Here is a 15,722-nt window from a genome sequence, read left to right as displayed (position 1 = left end):
ACTGGGCACCAAACCAGGCACTAGCCACGCCAACCAAGTGCCATTTCTGTAACAGGAGGTCCAGAACCCAACTGAACCATTTAAGCTTTAAATACCTTTAAATAACTTTACTCAGTATAGCAGTACATTTGGCGAGTGAGTTGACACAGCGCTGCTGAACAAATTTTCATTTTGATTACTTTATTGTTGTTGTTATTTGACTTGTGAGGGCATTTAGACATGGTTTGTATGGATTTTGTGGCCACGGTTCTGATGTTTAATGTGATAAGCAACATCACTATAGTCTTTCTTGATTCATTCATGATTAGTACACTTGCCTCACACTGTGTTTGCTAAATTACTCTAGGGTTCAGAAGTTAAAATATTGCTCAAGAAAAGGGGAAAGTTTCAAGAAAACTTTTACTACAGGTATCAAACAGAACCTGTTAGCAACATAAGACATTTTCTGTTTCACCATAAAGCTTTTTTTTTTGAGATATCACAAAAATGATACAATGCTATGGCCAGGATGTCAAAAAATCAGCAGCTCTGACAAAAAAATCTAAAGCATAATTATTGCAACAAGAAAATTAGTTTAGAACAGTAAAAAGTTTCCATAGTCATACTATTTTTCCCCCAGAAAAGTCTTTTCTCATCTTCTCATCTTTTTGACTTTTTTAGAATGATTTGGACACTTAAACTAAAAGTTATTGTAAAAAATAACATGGATTTTCCATATTTATACTACTTTTAGATAGACTAGGCTATAAAATCACTTATTATTCATTAAAAATGAACCAATTATGAATCAAAACTAGTACCCAATTCTATGTTTTGATTAAAATGTTGAATAGTAAGGCCAAGTCAGCATGAATACATTTTTTTAAAATCCGTTTTGTGTAAACTAACCAATACCGTTGAATACAGTATGAATATTAAGTGTAAACTAAACAGAGCTGTATGTGAACTGCAGTCTGTGTGAAGTGCTACATCCTGTGTCTTCTTCAAAAGTCAACTCACTTTTAGCAGTTACACACTCTTAATGTGAAGCTGCACTGCACAAGAAGTGTTCCGTTTTTATTAGCAGAAACTTAACACGTCCTGAGCCATGAGAAAAGACTTTTGGCTTCAATACTTTTACTTTTCTTTTCGGAAAAAAAACTCTTATATCCATGATAACAAGCCCTGTCCGCACTTTCTTGCTTCTCTCTAATCTCCTTCTGTCTCTCACGCTCATTCAAACGGTTTTGCGGGTCACACTCATAGACTGTATAATGTATCATATAATTCATTATGCAGTCTATGGTTACACTCACGTCCGCCGATAGGGGGGGACAAACGGGTCTGTTGTCCCGGGCCCAGGGTGGGGGAATTATCACAGTGAAGCGGGAGGCGCTCGCTGCTCCGCAATGGAGGGACAGAGTCAGGCTATCTGTGAGGGAGAAGAGAGAGAGAGAGAGAGAGAGAGTCACAGTGAAGCGGGAGGCGCTCGCTGCCCCAGAGCAGAGGGACAGAGTCAGGCTACAGGTGAGAGAGAAAAGAGAGAGAGAGAGAGAGTCACAGTGAAGCGGGAGGCGCTCGCTGCCCCAGAGCAGAGGGACAGAGTCAGGCTACAGGTGAGAGAGAAAAGAGAGAGAGAGAGAGAGTCACAGTGAAGCGGGAGGCGCTCACTGCCCCGTCGGAGAATCTGAGCAGGATGGATCAGAGACTGATCTCAAACTTCATTTAAGCGATCCTGCATTATGGCCAACTAGAATGACCGACGCTGATAGAGTGAACCTTGTACGTGTGATGGCAAAACGAGCACCTTTCTCAGAGAGGGCAAAGGAATTGCCAGCAGATGCAGAGGGCAGGGAATTCCCAAACTATTTGACATATTCCACATCCCACAATGGAAGGGAAAAAACGACAGGGACTGGATAGCAGCTCAAAAAAGGCCTTATTTTGCCTACCATGCTTGCTGTTCTCCTTTGAAGTAGAGAAAAGGTCAACTAGTGCACTAAATTCCACAGATGGGATGGAAATATCCAATATAAAATACAGAAAGCTTTATGAGAGATTTCCAGAACATGAAAGAAACAGTGCACACAAACATTGTTATTGGAAATGATAGAACCTACAACATTCTGTCCTACAGACTTCTGGAATTGACAGCCAACAACAAAAATTAATGGAGACAGAAATCGAACAAAAACAAAGCACTACTGAAGCGGCTGCTGGATGTAACACTGTACTTAGCCTTCAGGAATCTGCCATTCAGGGGCAGCACAAATACACTAGTTGAGCCAGACAATGGAAATTTTCTTGGTATAATTGAGCTGTTGGCAAAGTATGACAATATCCTAAATGACCATTTACAAAACATTAGAGAGCACCGGCAACAGGGAAAGAGACTCCAAGGTCCAACCTTTCACCTGACAGCCAAAATGAATTTATTAAACTTTGTGCTCAGCATGTCCTAAACACTATTTTGAGGGAAAGGCAAGAAACAACATTCTATTCAATAATGTGTGATGCAACCCCAGATGTGTCACACTTGGAACAAAACCTACTGTTGCTGAGGTATGTCAGTCAAACGTCCCCTGAGGGTGGGTGGGAAATCACTGAACGTTTCCTTGAATTGAAGGACTTTTCAAAAAAGACAGGAGAGGAAATCGCCACAATGGTGGAACAATCACTAGATGAACATGGGATAGATCTAGCTGATTGCAGGGGTCAGTGCTTTGATAATGGAACTAACATGGCAGGAAAAGTGAGAGGAGTGCAAGCTCGCATACTGAATAAAAATCCCTTGGCCACATACTCACCATGTGCATCTCACACGTTAAACCTAGTTGGTGTCCATGCAGCCCGGGCCTGCCCAGAAATAGACATATTTTTTGGCTTCATCAATCAGCTGTACAAATTATTCAGTGGCAGCCCTCATCGATTGGAAATCTTGCAAAGAGTTTTGGGTTGTTCTCTGCACAGCTTGTCTGACACAGTGCGCGGATAGAGGCAGTGCGCCCAGTGGCAAAACATTTGCCCGGTGTGATCCAGGCATTAGACACCGTTATCACTACAGGTAACCTCACCAGTGAAGCCAAAGCTGAAGCACAGGGTCTAAAGACCTACTTTCAGTCCTTTAATGCAGTTTTGCTCCTCACTTTTTGGGTCAAGGTGTTACAATGCATAGAGGATAGAAACCTTACCAGCCAGTCCTCAACCATCTCACTTGATGTGCAAGCTGTCAATATAAAGGAATTGGAGGAGGAGATTGCCTGCATGCGTGCATCATGGGACAGTTTTCTGACGGAGGCAACTGCTGTTGCCACGTCCATGGGCATCAAATCCCAGTTAGAAATGAGACAGAGAAAGAGGAAGCGGTTCTTTGATGAGTCAGAAAAGGAAGGGACAGAGGAGCAAAGCCCAGAGACCCTATTCAGAGATAGAGTGTTTCATGTTGCAATGGACAGCATAATCTCTCAACTACATGTACGGTTCTCATCAATGTAGCAGATATGTGACGAGTTCTGCATCCTGTGGAAATTCAGAGATATGCCACAGGACAGCTTCAGTGCATCATGCTCAAAGCTCTCTGAGAAATATAAGAATGACCTCACAGAGTCCCTTGAAGACCAAATTCAGCACTTAAAGAAAATATATAGTGCAACTTTTGAAGACGGTCTTGGACCTCTGGACCTACTTAATGCCATATACACAAGGGGACTACAGAGCATTTATTGAGACCTGTGTGTCCTGCTGCGTATTTTCCTGTCTCTGCCTGTGACTGTGGCTGGAGGTGAGCGGGCCTTCAGTAAAATGAAGATAATAAAAAACTACTTGCGCTCTAACATGTCCCAGGAGAGGCTCAATGGTTTGGCAATGCTCTCTATTGAGCATCAACTTGCCAAGAAACTGGACTTCAAAGACATCATAGAAGATTTTGCCACAAGGAAAGTTCAGCGCATGGCATTTGGAGTTCAAATCTAAACATGTCATACAACAGTAGCGTAAAATACAATGGTAAATATTATTTTTTTTCCTGCTAGTGTCAGAATTCCAGTACATATGAAGAGTGTATTTGGCAACAGCTTATGAGTAGTTTGTTAATGTTAACCATTATTGTCAATGCTTGTCACTTGTCTTTCGCGGAGAGAGATGTGAGGAGAGGAGAGGAGAGGTTTGGTTGGCCGAACAGGCACCGGCTCCACACAGCCAGCGTCCTGGACCCGGTTCCTGCGGGTCAGCCAGATGGCCAACTTAGCAGCACCGGACAAAAAGTTTAGCAGGAGGTGCACAGCCTTCTTCTGGACGGTGTACTTTGGACCAAAAATCAACAAAGCAAAAGAAAACTCCTCCCCAAAACCCTCCACCCAACTTTTTAAAAGCAGGAACAAGACTGAGAGACGAGGACATTCAACGAACAAATGTTTTAAAGTCTCAGCTTGAGAACAGAACACACATCCCTCCCCCAGCTCCTGATCAAGGTGCGCTCTGTACCTGTTTGTAGCTATCGCCCCGTGCACAACCCTCCACTGGAGGTCAGCTGTCCGCTTTTCAACGGGCACCTTGTACAGGCAACGCCAACTGCCTTTCGGGGAAGAGTCCGAACCAAAAAACTCAGTCCACCTCAACTCCTTTACTCCTTCCAAGGAGACAAGGTTCAACTGCTTCACCAGAAGTTGGTAAAGTTCTCTCTTTCCTGCTTCTCGGAACTTCTCTAGGAGAGGGGTTTTAAAAGAGAGCAGCTGGCCTCCTCCTTCCTGCCAGTCCCCCACAGCTGGTGCAATCGACAATGCAGGGAAACTGTAGCTGCCGTCCTCTATCCACTGGTCACACAAGGTGGCATCCTCAACGAAAGTCTTTAGGGACTGTGGCAGGGCGGAACGGACCTCTCCCACCACTCTGGTGACCAGTCTGAGAGAGGAGATGTTGCAGTGGGCTCTCATGCCATCTACAGACGATGTTCTCAGCAGATGGCCCACCTTTGTAAAACCGGCCTCTCTCAGACTGTTCCGCAGGCTGGCAGACTCCAGTATTTGTGGTCTCAGGTGGTTGTTAAAAAACAGCGGTTCTTCAAAAACCCACATACCTCGAACTCTATCCAAGGAACTTACAATTTTAACCGCCTGCCACGCCTGCAATACCGAGGAGTAGAAAGGCGTCAGTGTGGTCAGGTCCACCTCGTTGAGCTGCAGGAGGAACAGCTGTTTATCGTAGCCCAACCTGCCAGCTCGCCTTAGCAGTATCTTGGCCGTGTCCAGCCAACCCGGGCCATAGGCATAAAGATGTTTCTTTGCAGTTTGCAGCCTAAAAGCAGCAATCTTTGCCTGGATATTTACTAGCGCCTGTCCCCCTTCAGCTACAGGCAGGCAAAGAACTGCTGCCCGGACCCAATGTCGACCAGACCAGAAGAAATCAACTATGTCCCTTTGGATGTCCTCGATAAGGCCTCTAGGTGGTGTCAGAGCAGAAAGTCTGTGCCAAAGGGTCGAGGCGACCAAGTTATTAGCAACCAGGACTCTTCCTCTATAGGACATCTGAAGTAGCAACCATTTCCACTTAGTTAACCGAGCGCACACCTTTTCCTTCACTCCCTCCCAGTTTTTAGCTTGAAAACCTTCCGTCCCCAAAAACACCCCTAGAACTTTCAAGCCGTCCTTTCCCCACTTAAGACCACCGGGCAGAATGGGCACTGACTTATCTCGCCACTCTCCAACCAACAGAGCTTCACTTTTTGTCCAGTTCACTCTGGCAGAAGAAGCTCTCTCATATAAGGAAAGTGTATCCTGCAAAAACTGAACATCTTCTTGGTTAGAAACAAAGACATTGACATCATCAGCATATGCAGATAAAACAAAAGAGCGGTCAAGATCAACAGACCCCGACAGTGACAGACCCCTGAGCCGACCCCTCAGACTGCACAGTAAGGGCTCAATGGCCAGGCTATATAACTGTCCTGACAGAGGACAACCCTGTCTTATTCCTCTCTGTACAGGGATTGGCCGACTCAGCCCAGCTCCCATTTTCACCATACATTGTGCACCACTGTACAACATACTAACCCATGACAAAAACCCTTCACCAATACCAAATGCCCTGAGTGCAGAAAACAAATATAAGTGATCCACCCTGTCAAAAGCTTTCTCCTGGTCCAAGGACACTACTCCAGCATCAACTTTGTGTGATCTACATATGTCGATGACATCACGCATGAAAAATACATTATCCATGATAGACCGCAATAAGTCTGTTCCGGCTGTGCGATAAGCTCCAGGATGTTATTGAGCCTGTTGGCTAAGGCTCTGGAAAGCACCCTGTAATCCATACAAAGGAGAGCAACTGGCCTCCAGTTCTTTAGGAGGGCCAGGTCTCCTTTTTTTGGTAGCAGCGAGAGCACGGCTCGCTGACAGGACACCGGGAGAGATCCTGTTCTAAAACATTCTAAAAACACACGCATGCAGGTCAGGTCCAACGATGTTCCAGAAATGGCGGAAGAAATCAGCTGAAAGGCCATCAATTCCAGGCGCCTTCCCCGACGTCATCTGGTTCACTGCAGTTTTGAGCTCCTCCAGTGACAGCGAACGATCCAAGGTGGTTGTTCTCCCTCCCGGAAGCCTGTGACAGGCCATGTGCTTCCTCCGCGCAGTAGATCTTTCCAGGTTGAAAAAGAAAGAGGTTGGAGCATCCATATCTCTGAGCTGAAGGAAACGAGACCTGACCAAAGCTCCCTTCACCCTTTCCTGCAGGAAGGAGCTCAACTCCAACCTCTTCTCCTCCAGCTGTTGTGCCACAACTGCATCGGGGGCCCTCTGAAGGCCATGCTCCAGACCACGGATGCTGGCCTCAAGTGCCTCCACTGCAGCCTTAACCCTAGTGGTGGAATAGGATGTGTACTGCTGACAAAACAGCCTTATTTGAGTTTTTCCGACATCCCGCCACTGTCTCAAATAGTTAAAATCGTTTTTCCTTAACCTTCACTGCTGCCAAAACATGTTAAAGCTTTGACAGAATTGTTTATCTTGGAGAAGTTTGTCATTAAAAGACCAAAAGGACTTCACTCTTTCAGCAGGTGTGGTGATTAATGAGGTAAGAACCAGGTGGTGATCTGTGAAACCAACAGGGATGATATTACTGTAGATTAATCTGGAGTTCAGGCTGTTTGAGATGTAAATCGGGGATGATATTACTGTAGATTAATCTGGAGTTCAGGCTGTTTGAGATGTAAATCCTATCCAGTCTTGCTGCACCGACTCTATTGTTGTTGCATCTAACCCAGGTGTATTGTCTTGCAAGTGGATGTTTGATTCTCCATGTGTCCAGCAGATCTAAGTGAGTAATAACAGCTTGCAGACTTCTAGCAGAGTGCGGGTGCGGCTCCTCACTTGTCCTGTCCATTGTGAAATCCAGGGTGCAGTTAAAATCCCCACCAATGATTATTTGGTCCTGGCTGTTGTTTCTCAGCTCGTCGTCCAACTGGTTAAAAAGAGCGACTCTCTGTGCTCCCTGATTAGGGGCATAGATGTTAATGAAGCAGAACACAGAGCCCTCAATTTCAGCCCTGATGATCAGAAGCCGACCCTTCACCACTTCAGTGGAGGCTAAAACAGTCACGTTAGCTGCAGTTTTAAAAACAACAGCTACTCCAGCGCTGTTATTGGAGCCGTGGCTGAGAACAAAAGGGCCCTTCCACCATAAGCCCCAGTCAACCTCATCGACAGGAGTGGTGTGCGTTTCCTACATCCAGGTTCTTCTGCTGTGAAGTTTCAGCTACCAATGCTCTTTTCTGTTCGTCTCTTCCACCATTGATGTTTAATGATCCTATGTTTAGGCTCTTCATGGTGACAGGATAGGATGATAGTACAGTAGGAAAAGGAAATCACCTTGCTATACATGATCATAGTTACTTCCTGTTTCTCAATGTTCTACCTTTTTTTGCTTTTCTCAAAGTAGTGATGTGCTTTTTTAGCCGGAAACGTTTTTTCTCATCTAACTGATCAAAACCTACCAGTTTATTTATGACGCCCACAGAGCGAATGAATTTATCGGTGTCAGACACCTTCACAGATTTTTTAAAAGTTTCATCAAGGAACTGTTTTATTTCTTCCAGAGAGTAGAGATCTGTGAACTTCTGACTTCCCCAAACTGATGAAGTGTCCGACTCAGAGTCAAAGTCCACGTCCTCTCCCTCACATGAAGGCCTGCTGGACTCTCCCTGCTCTGCATCAGTGCTCACATGCTGGAGGACGCCATTCCTCCAGAGAACACCACCTACAGCCGCTGGTAAACTCCGGACACACTCGAAAAAACGTATAAATGACTTACCTGATCATGCACAAAGGGACAGGGGGAAGGAAACAGCCACAATCCAACAGAAAGAGACAGAAAACCTACTCGCGCCTCCACCACCACTCACACTCAGGATTACCGGACACAAAACAGAGGAGAGGAGAGGAACAGGAGAGGAGAGGAGAGGAGAGGAGAGGAGAGGAGAGGAGAGGAGAGGAGAGGAGAGGAAGAGCAGAGGAGAGGAACAGGAGAGGAAGAGCAGTGGAGAGGAACATGAGAGGAAGAGCAGAACAGTGGAGAGGAACATGAGAGGAAGAGCAGTGGAGAGGAACATGAGAGGAAGAGCAGAGCAGAGGAACATGAGACGAAGAGCAGTGGAGAGGAACATGACGGGAAGAGCAGAGCAGAGGAGAGGAAGAGCAGTGGAGAGGAACAGGAGAGGAAGAGCAGTGGAGAGGAACATGAGAGGAAGCGCAGAGTGAAGGAGAGGAAGAGCAGTGGAGAGGAACATGAGAGGAAGAGCAGAGCAGAGGAACATGAGAGGAAGAGCAGAGGAGAGGAACATGAGAGGAAGAGCAGTGGAGAGGAACATGAGAGGAAGAGCCGAGCAGAGGAGAGGAACATGAGAGGAAGAGCAATGTAGAGGAACATAGGAGGAAGATCAGAGCAGAGGAATATGAGAGGAAGAGCAGTGGAGAGGAACATGAGAGGAAGAGCAGAGCAGAGGAGAGGAAGAACAGTGGAGAGGAAGAGCAGTGGAGAGGAGAGGAAGAGCAGTGGAGAGGAACATGAGAGGAAGAGCAGAGCAGAGGAGAGGAAGAGCAATGGAGAGGAACATGAGAGGAAGAGCAGAGCAGAGGAGAGGAAGAGCAGAGGAGAGGAACATGAGAGGAAGAGCAGTGGAGAGGAACATGAGAGGAAGAGCAGAGGAGAGGAAGAGCAGTGGAGAGGAACAGGAGAGGAAGAGCAATGGAGAGGAGAGGAGAGGAAGAGCAGTGGAGAGCAACATGAGAGGAAGAGCAGAGCAGAGGAACATGAGAGGAAGAGCAGGGGAGAGGAAGAGCAGTGGAGAAGAACATAAGAGGAAGAGCAGTGGAGAGGAACATGAGAGGAAGAGCAGAGCAGTGGAGAGGAACAGGAGAGGAAGAGCAGTGGAGAGGAACATGAGAGGAAGAGCAGTGGAGATGTAAAAGGAGAGATCTGGGCACGGGGGGGCCCATCTAAGATGATCTTGTCCCGGGCCCAGGCAAGACTGTCAGCTGGCCTGGTTACACTAGGTAGAGAAGAGGACCAAATCATGACTTCTGCAGGGGGGTGTACAGAGTTTTGAAATTGTTACTTCTACTTTTACTTACTTTCGCGACAGCGTATTAGGGCCAAGTATGAAAAAAATATGAGATTAAAGTGGCAAATCTACGAGAAAATAAAGTCGCAGATTTGTGAGTTTAAAAATCTAGGAGAAAAATCTCGCAAATATTTCAGACCTGGTCGCTCCGTCCATTCATTTATAGTCTGTGGCAAAAGTCAGAAAAAATTGCGTTATATTTTTCTCCTCCAGTTTTTTGTTGCACGGTCTGTGTATTTTTTGGGTCTGTGTATTAGGATAACAAAAATTAAAATCACTAGAAGATGAAAAACGACAGTTTTTTCATATTCTCCGACCGGAAGTTTCCATTTCCATAGTAAAGCAGCTTTGAGGACGCTGCTCTGTTACAGAGGGATTTCTGCTTCTTCTTTGATATTTGAATTTGTGACTACACATGGTTAAGGTCCTGATGATATGACTGTAAGGCCACAGAAGCTGTATCGTTGTGTTAGCCTATATTAGCTTAGCTATAATCTTTCAAACAACAATAAGCCATGAAATCTGAACAAAACCCATTACAAATCACAACAGTCAGACCTGTTAAAAGAACTGTAACCGATGTGTTGTGATAAGTTATTTTATCAAAGTTAGAGAAATGTAAATTAGCCACCACTTCCTGATATTTTTTTTACCTGTGTGGGTAAATGTCACCTAAGCATTTCATTTGCTATTATGGTAGTGTGTCTTTATGGTTGTGTTCAGTTTATTAATGAGTGTTGGATGCTTGAGTAACTTAGAACAACACTATGTAACGGATTAGTGTCACCAGTCGGACAGTTTTTAAATTCTGTTAAACCTTCTGTTTAACCTACAAATATGAATGATCCTGTAATGTTTTACATTTATTCAATGGTGTTAAACTAAAGTCTAACTTGTTACTTTTGTAACCATATATTGTTTTAACGGGACGATTTAGCTTTGCGTTTACACTAGACGTTCAAAAGGACGCTGACACAGGTGAATTAGCCTTCTGCTACTAACATTACCTGAATGTTTACCGTAGCTATGGCAACAACAACAACAAGTTAGTGTTTCAACAACAATAAACCATAAAGATAGAATTCGGCACTTTGGACAAAACCAGTCCCAACTCTCAACAGTCAAACTCCTCTGAGGTCCGTTTCACGAAGCAGGTTCAACAAACTCTGAGTCTAACCCTGAACTCTGAGTTGATCTACTCTGAGATAGGAAACTCTGAGTTTTCGGTTCCAGAACAGCTGATTTGAGTTAGTTTGATCAACTCGGAGTAGTTCAACCTGGAGTTAAGCGCGTGCACCACAAGTATAAAAAGACAGCATCAATGGATCCCTGATTCGACGAGTCACCATGGCAACGGGGAAGAGGAGGGCTACGCTACCACTGGAATTGGAAATATTAATGATCATCTATATTAATTAAATCAAAAATTAACAGAAGAGGAGCCATACAGAAAAACTTGATACAAATAAACACAAAATCCGCGATAATGCAACAAAATCAGAAAATAAAATGTGGACTTTTAAACACCAGATCTCTGTAATCTAAAGCTCTATTAGTAAATGATCTGATATCAGATCAGCTACCAAGCTCCTCTCCTGTGGAACAAACTCCCAAATGTTATTCGGGAGGCTGACACTGTCCCCTTATTTAAAAGTAAACTTAAAACTTTCCTTTTTGATAAAGCTTACAGCTAGGGTTTACGATGAGACTTTATTCTGCTTAATTATGCTGCTATAGGCCTAGTCTGCCGGGGGATAATACTTTTCCTGATACTCTGAGCTTCTCTCCTCTCTGTCTGAATCATTCATTACCCATCAATGCATGTTACTGATTCAGCTTCTTCCCCGGAGCTGTTTGTGCTTTGTCGTCTCGCAGGTCTCTGCTGATCGTGGTGGTGCTTGCTGCCGTGGTCCTACATGACGCTTCCTGCTGCTATTGTCACTGTTACTCATATATACTATCACTAGTTTAATAAACTATAAAATTTGTAGCTGTATCGTAGCTGCTATTGCCACTACGCATCATTGATCATGTTTGCCACCATAATTATTATCATTTTCATATTCTGTCACCTTAGCTGTGCTTGTTTCTACTATTCTGTTGTATTAACTGCCTTAACATATACGTCATATTCACATTACTATAAATATTATAGTTACTGTTAGGCTTTGCTTGCATCTCTGGTGTGTCTGTCTGTCTCTCTCTGTCCATCTGTGTGTCTTTTCTCTCTTTCTCTCTCCTTCTCTTCCTCCCCAACCGGTCAAGACAGATGGCCGTCCTCCACAGAGCTGGGTCTGTCTGACGTTCCTGCCTGTTATAGGGAAGGTTTTCGTTGCCACTGTACTCTACAGAGGAATTGTTGGGTCTATGTAAATCATAAATAAGTCATTGAGTGTGGTCTTTACCTACTCTGTAAAGTGTCCTGAGATAACTTTTGTTATGATTTGACACTATAAATAAAATTGAATTGAATTGAATTAATCATGTTGATTTACTCTGTCTGGCCTAAATGAATCCACTTCTCCCAGTCATATTAATACTCATATTCCTCGAGGCAGTGGTCGAGGAGGAGGCGTTGCAGCTATTTATGACTCAGGCCTATTAATAAACCCTAAACCTAAACTAAATTATAATTCATTTGAAAGTCTTGTTCTTAGTCTTTCACATTCAACCTGGAAAACTGTGCAGCCAATTATACTTGTTATAGTGTACCATGCTCCTGGTCCGTACTCTGAATTTCTATCTGAATTCTCAGAGTTTCTGTCAAATTTAGTCTGTAGGAGAGTAGACCCACACGTATTATAGCTAGAATATATTAGTAGCCGAATTAAATATGAATAACTCGACTCGTTAAAATTTAGGATTAATTTACCTCGAAGTAGGGCAACACACCAAAATAAGACAGGATGTTTATTAAACTTTGGTGAAGGTTTAATACCTGTTAGCATTTAAAGTAATTGATTGTTTAAATTTTATCATTCTCGTCTTGAACACGTTAATTCGTACCACAGCCTTATCAGGGACCACCACTTTCTGTACAGAACGGAAGACTCTCACAACGACATTAAGTTATAAACATTTATTTGACTACCTAGCAAGGAGAATACAGGATAGTGCAACACTGAATAGAGGAGTGAAAAAGGTTTAAATGTGGATATAAAAAGGTTTAAGACCAGAGTGATTCAGACCTACGGGGCTGGTTTATAATATTACTGGCGGACTTAAACTGGCTCTAATTAGCCTGTCAACAGAACTCGGATCAGAATTTAATTGTCACCAAAGTTTCAACCAGGATTCGTATTAAAAGGCCAACCTTACTTTGCCGCTGATATTACAGTCGCCCTGGCGTCTTACAGTCCCGATGCAGGTTTTGTAGGTCCGAGTCCCGGTGTTTGGCAGACCTGATTTCTGGTCTGTAGACTGTGTCAGCTGCGCAGTTGGATCGGCAGGGCTCATCTGCTCCCGTCCCGGCTTGGATTCAGCTCTTCAGGTGGCTACAGCTCTGCAAGTGGCTTGCCTCTGGCGTTGGTTTGTTCTGGGTTTTAATTACCCTAGGAGGGTTTGAGGTTGTAAAACACACCTTATCTCATATTGAACCAAGTATAAAAACGTCTTATCTCCAGCTCCCTTCCTGTGACGCTGAGCAGAAAAGCAGACACAGAGGACTCACATGAAGCACTTCCTATCAGGTCCTACTAATCCCCTCTGTTGTCGAGCAAAGGACTTGGAACCTTTGGCTCAAGAAGTCCTGCAGGTCCTGGTGGAAGGGCTCTGCTGGTCATCGATGGGGAGTTCTGCCCGTCATCGTTGAGGAGGCAAAAATGGTTATGGCACAGCTCATGGTTAAACGTTGGTGTTAATTTTGTAAAGGTAAAATGGGATAAGGAAAGATAGGGGCATGCCGTTAATAAAGAAACCTAGCTATCTCTAGACTGATTTCTTCGGTTATTCGCAATCTGCTAGAAAGCGGATGGGGTCTGGGCAAAATTAACCTCATGTGACTCATTACTCCCTTCAATCTGTAAATGTTTTCAGCAGCAATGATAGGGAGATTGATGATGAACCCTATCTCTCTCTGTTCTGGATTGACATAAATGGGAACGGTGCTACCTAGCGAGTATGCTAAATGGGCCTGAAGAGGGGTGACTACGTCCCTAGTGGTGGTTGCCAGAATGATCTGCACCAGAGAAAGGGGAATTAGGTATGGGGGGAACTTACCCATCGCTAAGCTATCCACTGATGATGCTATGTCTCTAAGCCTAAGTCGTTCATCAGCAGGGTAACTAGTTGAATGTGAGCATAATCAACCGAAACAACTGGAGAAGGGAGAGAGTTTACGACGCGGATGGTCTTGTTCAGGGCCTCGCTGTGAGTGTTCACCACGAGGATGGTTCCTTTCAATGACTGTCCTACCACTTGTAACTCGCACTGTTGTCGGTTAACCTGTGCTCTGAGGTCTGGAATTTCAGCCTGTAACTCACCCATTTGGCGTTTTACCGTGGACAGGCTGACAGCGTTGACTGAGGAGAGTCCCAATCCAAAAAGGGAGCCCACGACAGCAGCCGCCGTCAGGAGTCCACCGATAAACCGCTTGGGTCGATGACTAAACCCACTCAGTTCCAACTGAGTGATGGTGAACTTCTGCAGCTGCTGCAGCATGTGGGTCACATCTGCTTCGGCATGCATGACCACATCTTCATTCCATTGTAGGCCTGCCCAGCTAGTGAGTTCTACCGTGGTCGGCACGTTTTTCCGACATACGTCGAGGGGGTTTAGTCTGACAAACACTTTCTGTGTGTGCAGACGGCAATTAGTGATCAGCAGCCCCGGTTGTTCTTGAAGAACAATTTCGGAGTTTGGTCCTGGTTCTGTTATCTCAGGAAGAACAGCAGTGGTCACCAGGCCGAGCGTCAGGAGTGTCAGCAGCCAGGTCATCCTGGCGAGAAGAATACACATGATTAGATATACAATTTAGTCTGTCGGCTACCCCCCTGAAGTGTCCAGCACTTCAATTGGGTGGCTTTGAGTTGAACCTACAATCAGTTTTCTTTGAATTTGCAAACACAACACAAAAAAAAAAATAAAAAAATTCTGAGATTTCCTCTTTTCCTACTCGCTATTGGCACCTTTGGTGCTTTAGGTGTTTTTAACCCTTTTTATGACCTAAATAGAAACGTTGTCGTCCCCTACAAGTCCCATGGGGTTTTTGTGTGGTCTAACCTGGTTTCTATGTACCCATTTAAACGTTGGCTCTTTCTGACCCCTGCTAACCTTGATCTGGTAAACCATGGCAGAGAGTTTGTCTGTGATTACATAAGGACCAGCCTAGTGAGGGAGAAGCTTGCGAGTAAGTTTCCTGGCTCCCTGGTTGTCCCTTTCTGTTCAGTTGAGCAAAGATGAAGTACCCATAGGCGACCTGTTGAAGCGCTTGGCGTGTTGCTTTGTTTTTTTTTCATGGCCTGCGCATGGGGGAGTCATGGGCGTGCATTAGCATCACCCCACTGAGGCTGCTAGGAGCCATGAAAGCAGAGGAAGTGAGGTCCTTGGAGTTGTGAACGAGTAGTCCCATGACGACGCGCAGAGACGGCCACGCATGGTACAGGTGCCGCAAAACAGGAATCGTGTCAGTCACAGTCAGAAGCATCCGGCTAATAGCCGGGTCAAGGGATTGAAGGGACACAAGGTCAGGATCGGTGAACTCGGGCGTAACAGCAACAGCCGCCGGCGCCGTAGCGGGCGTAGGAGTCGCTGCCTTGGCCCGAAAGGACTGCACAGACTAGTGGGTTGGGAGGGCAGGGAAAAGACTCAGCGTCGAATTGCCATTGCGATCCGTTTACAGCGCCCTGAGAAGGGGTGAAGGAAAGAGGCCTCCTCACCTATGCCCAGAGTTCCAAATGCTTGTATTCAAGCAGTGGCTCAAAGCGGTTAAGGAGGTCCTGACCAATTAGAAGAGGGGGACGCTAGATGAGACACGTACACTGGATCGATGAGGCTCATAGGCCCGATGGTGAAGTGGATTGCCACTTTTGCGGTCACAGTTTCACCTGTGGATGAGTACTGCTGAATCTCTAGCGAGCAGGGTTGTAGGGTTAAGTTCTTGTTGGATTGACGCACCATTCCCTGTAGC

The sequence above is a fragment of the Echiichthys vipera genome (assembly GCF_963691815.1).
Source record: "Echiichthys vipera genome assembly, chromosome: X".
In the NCBI taxonomy this organism is placed as follows: domain Eukaryota; kingdom Metazoa; phylum Chordata; class Actinopteri; order Perciformes; family Trachinidae; genus Echiichthys; species Echiichthys vipera.
Note: the sequence above shows the minus strand (reverse complement) of the source record.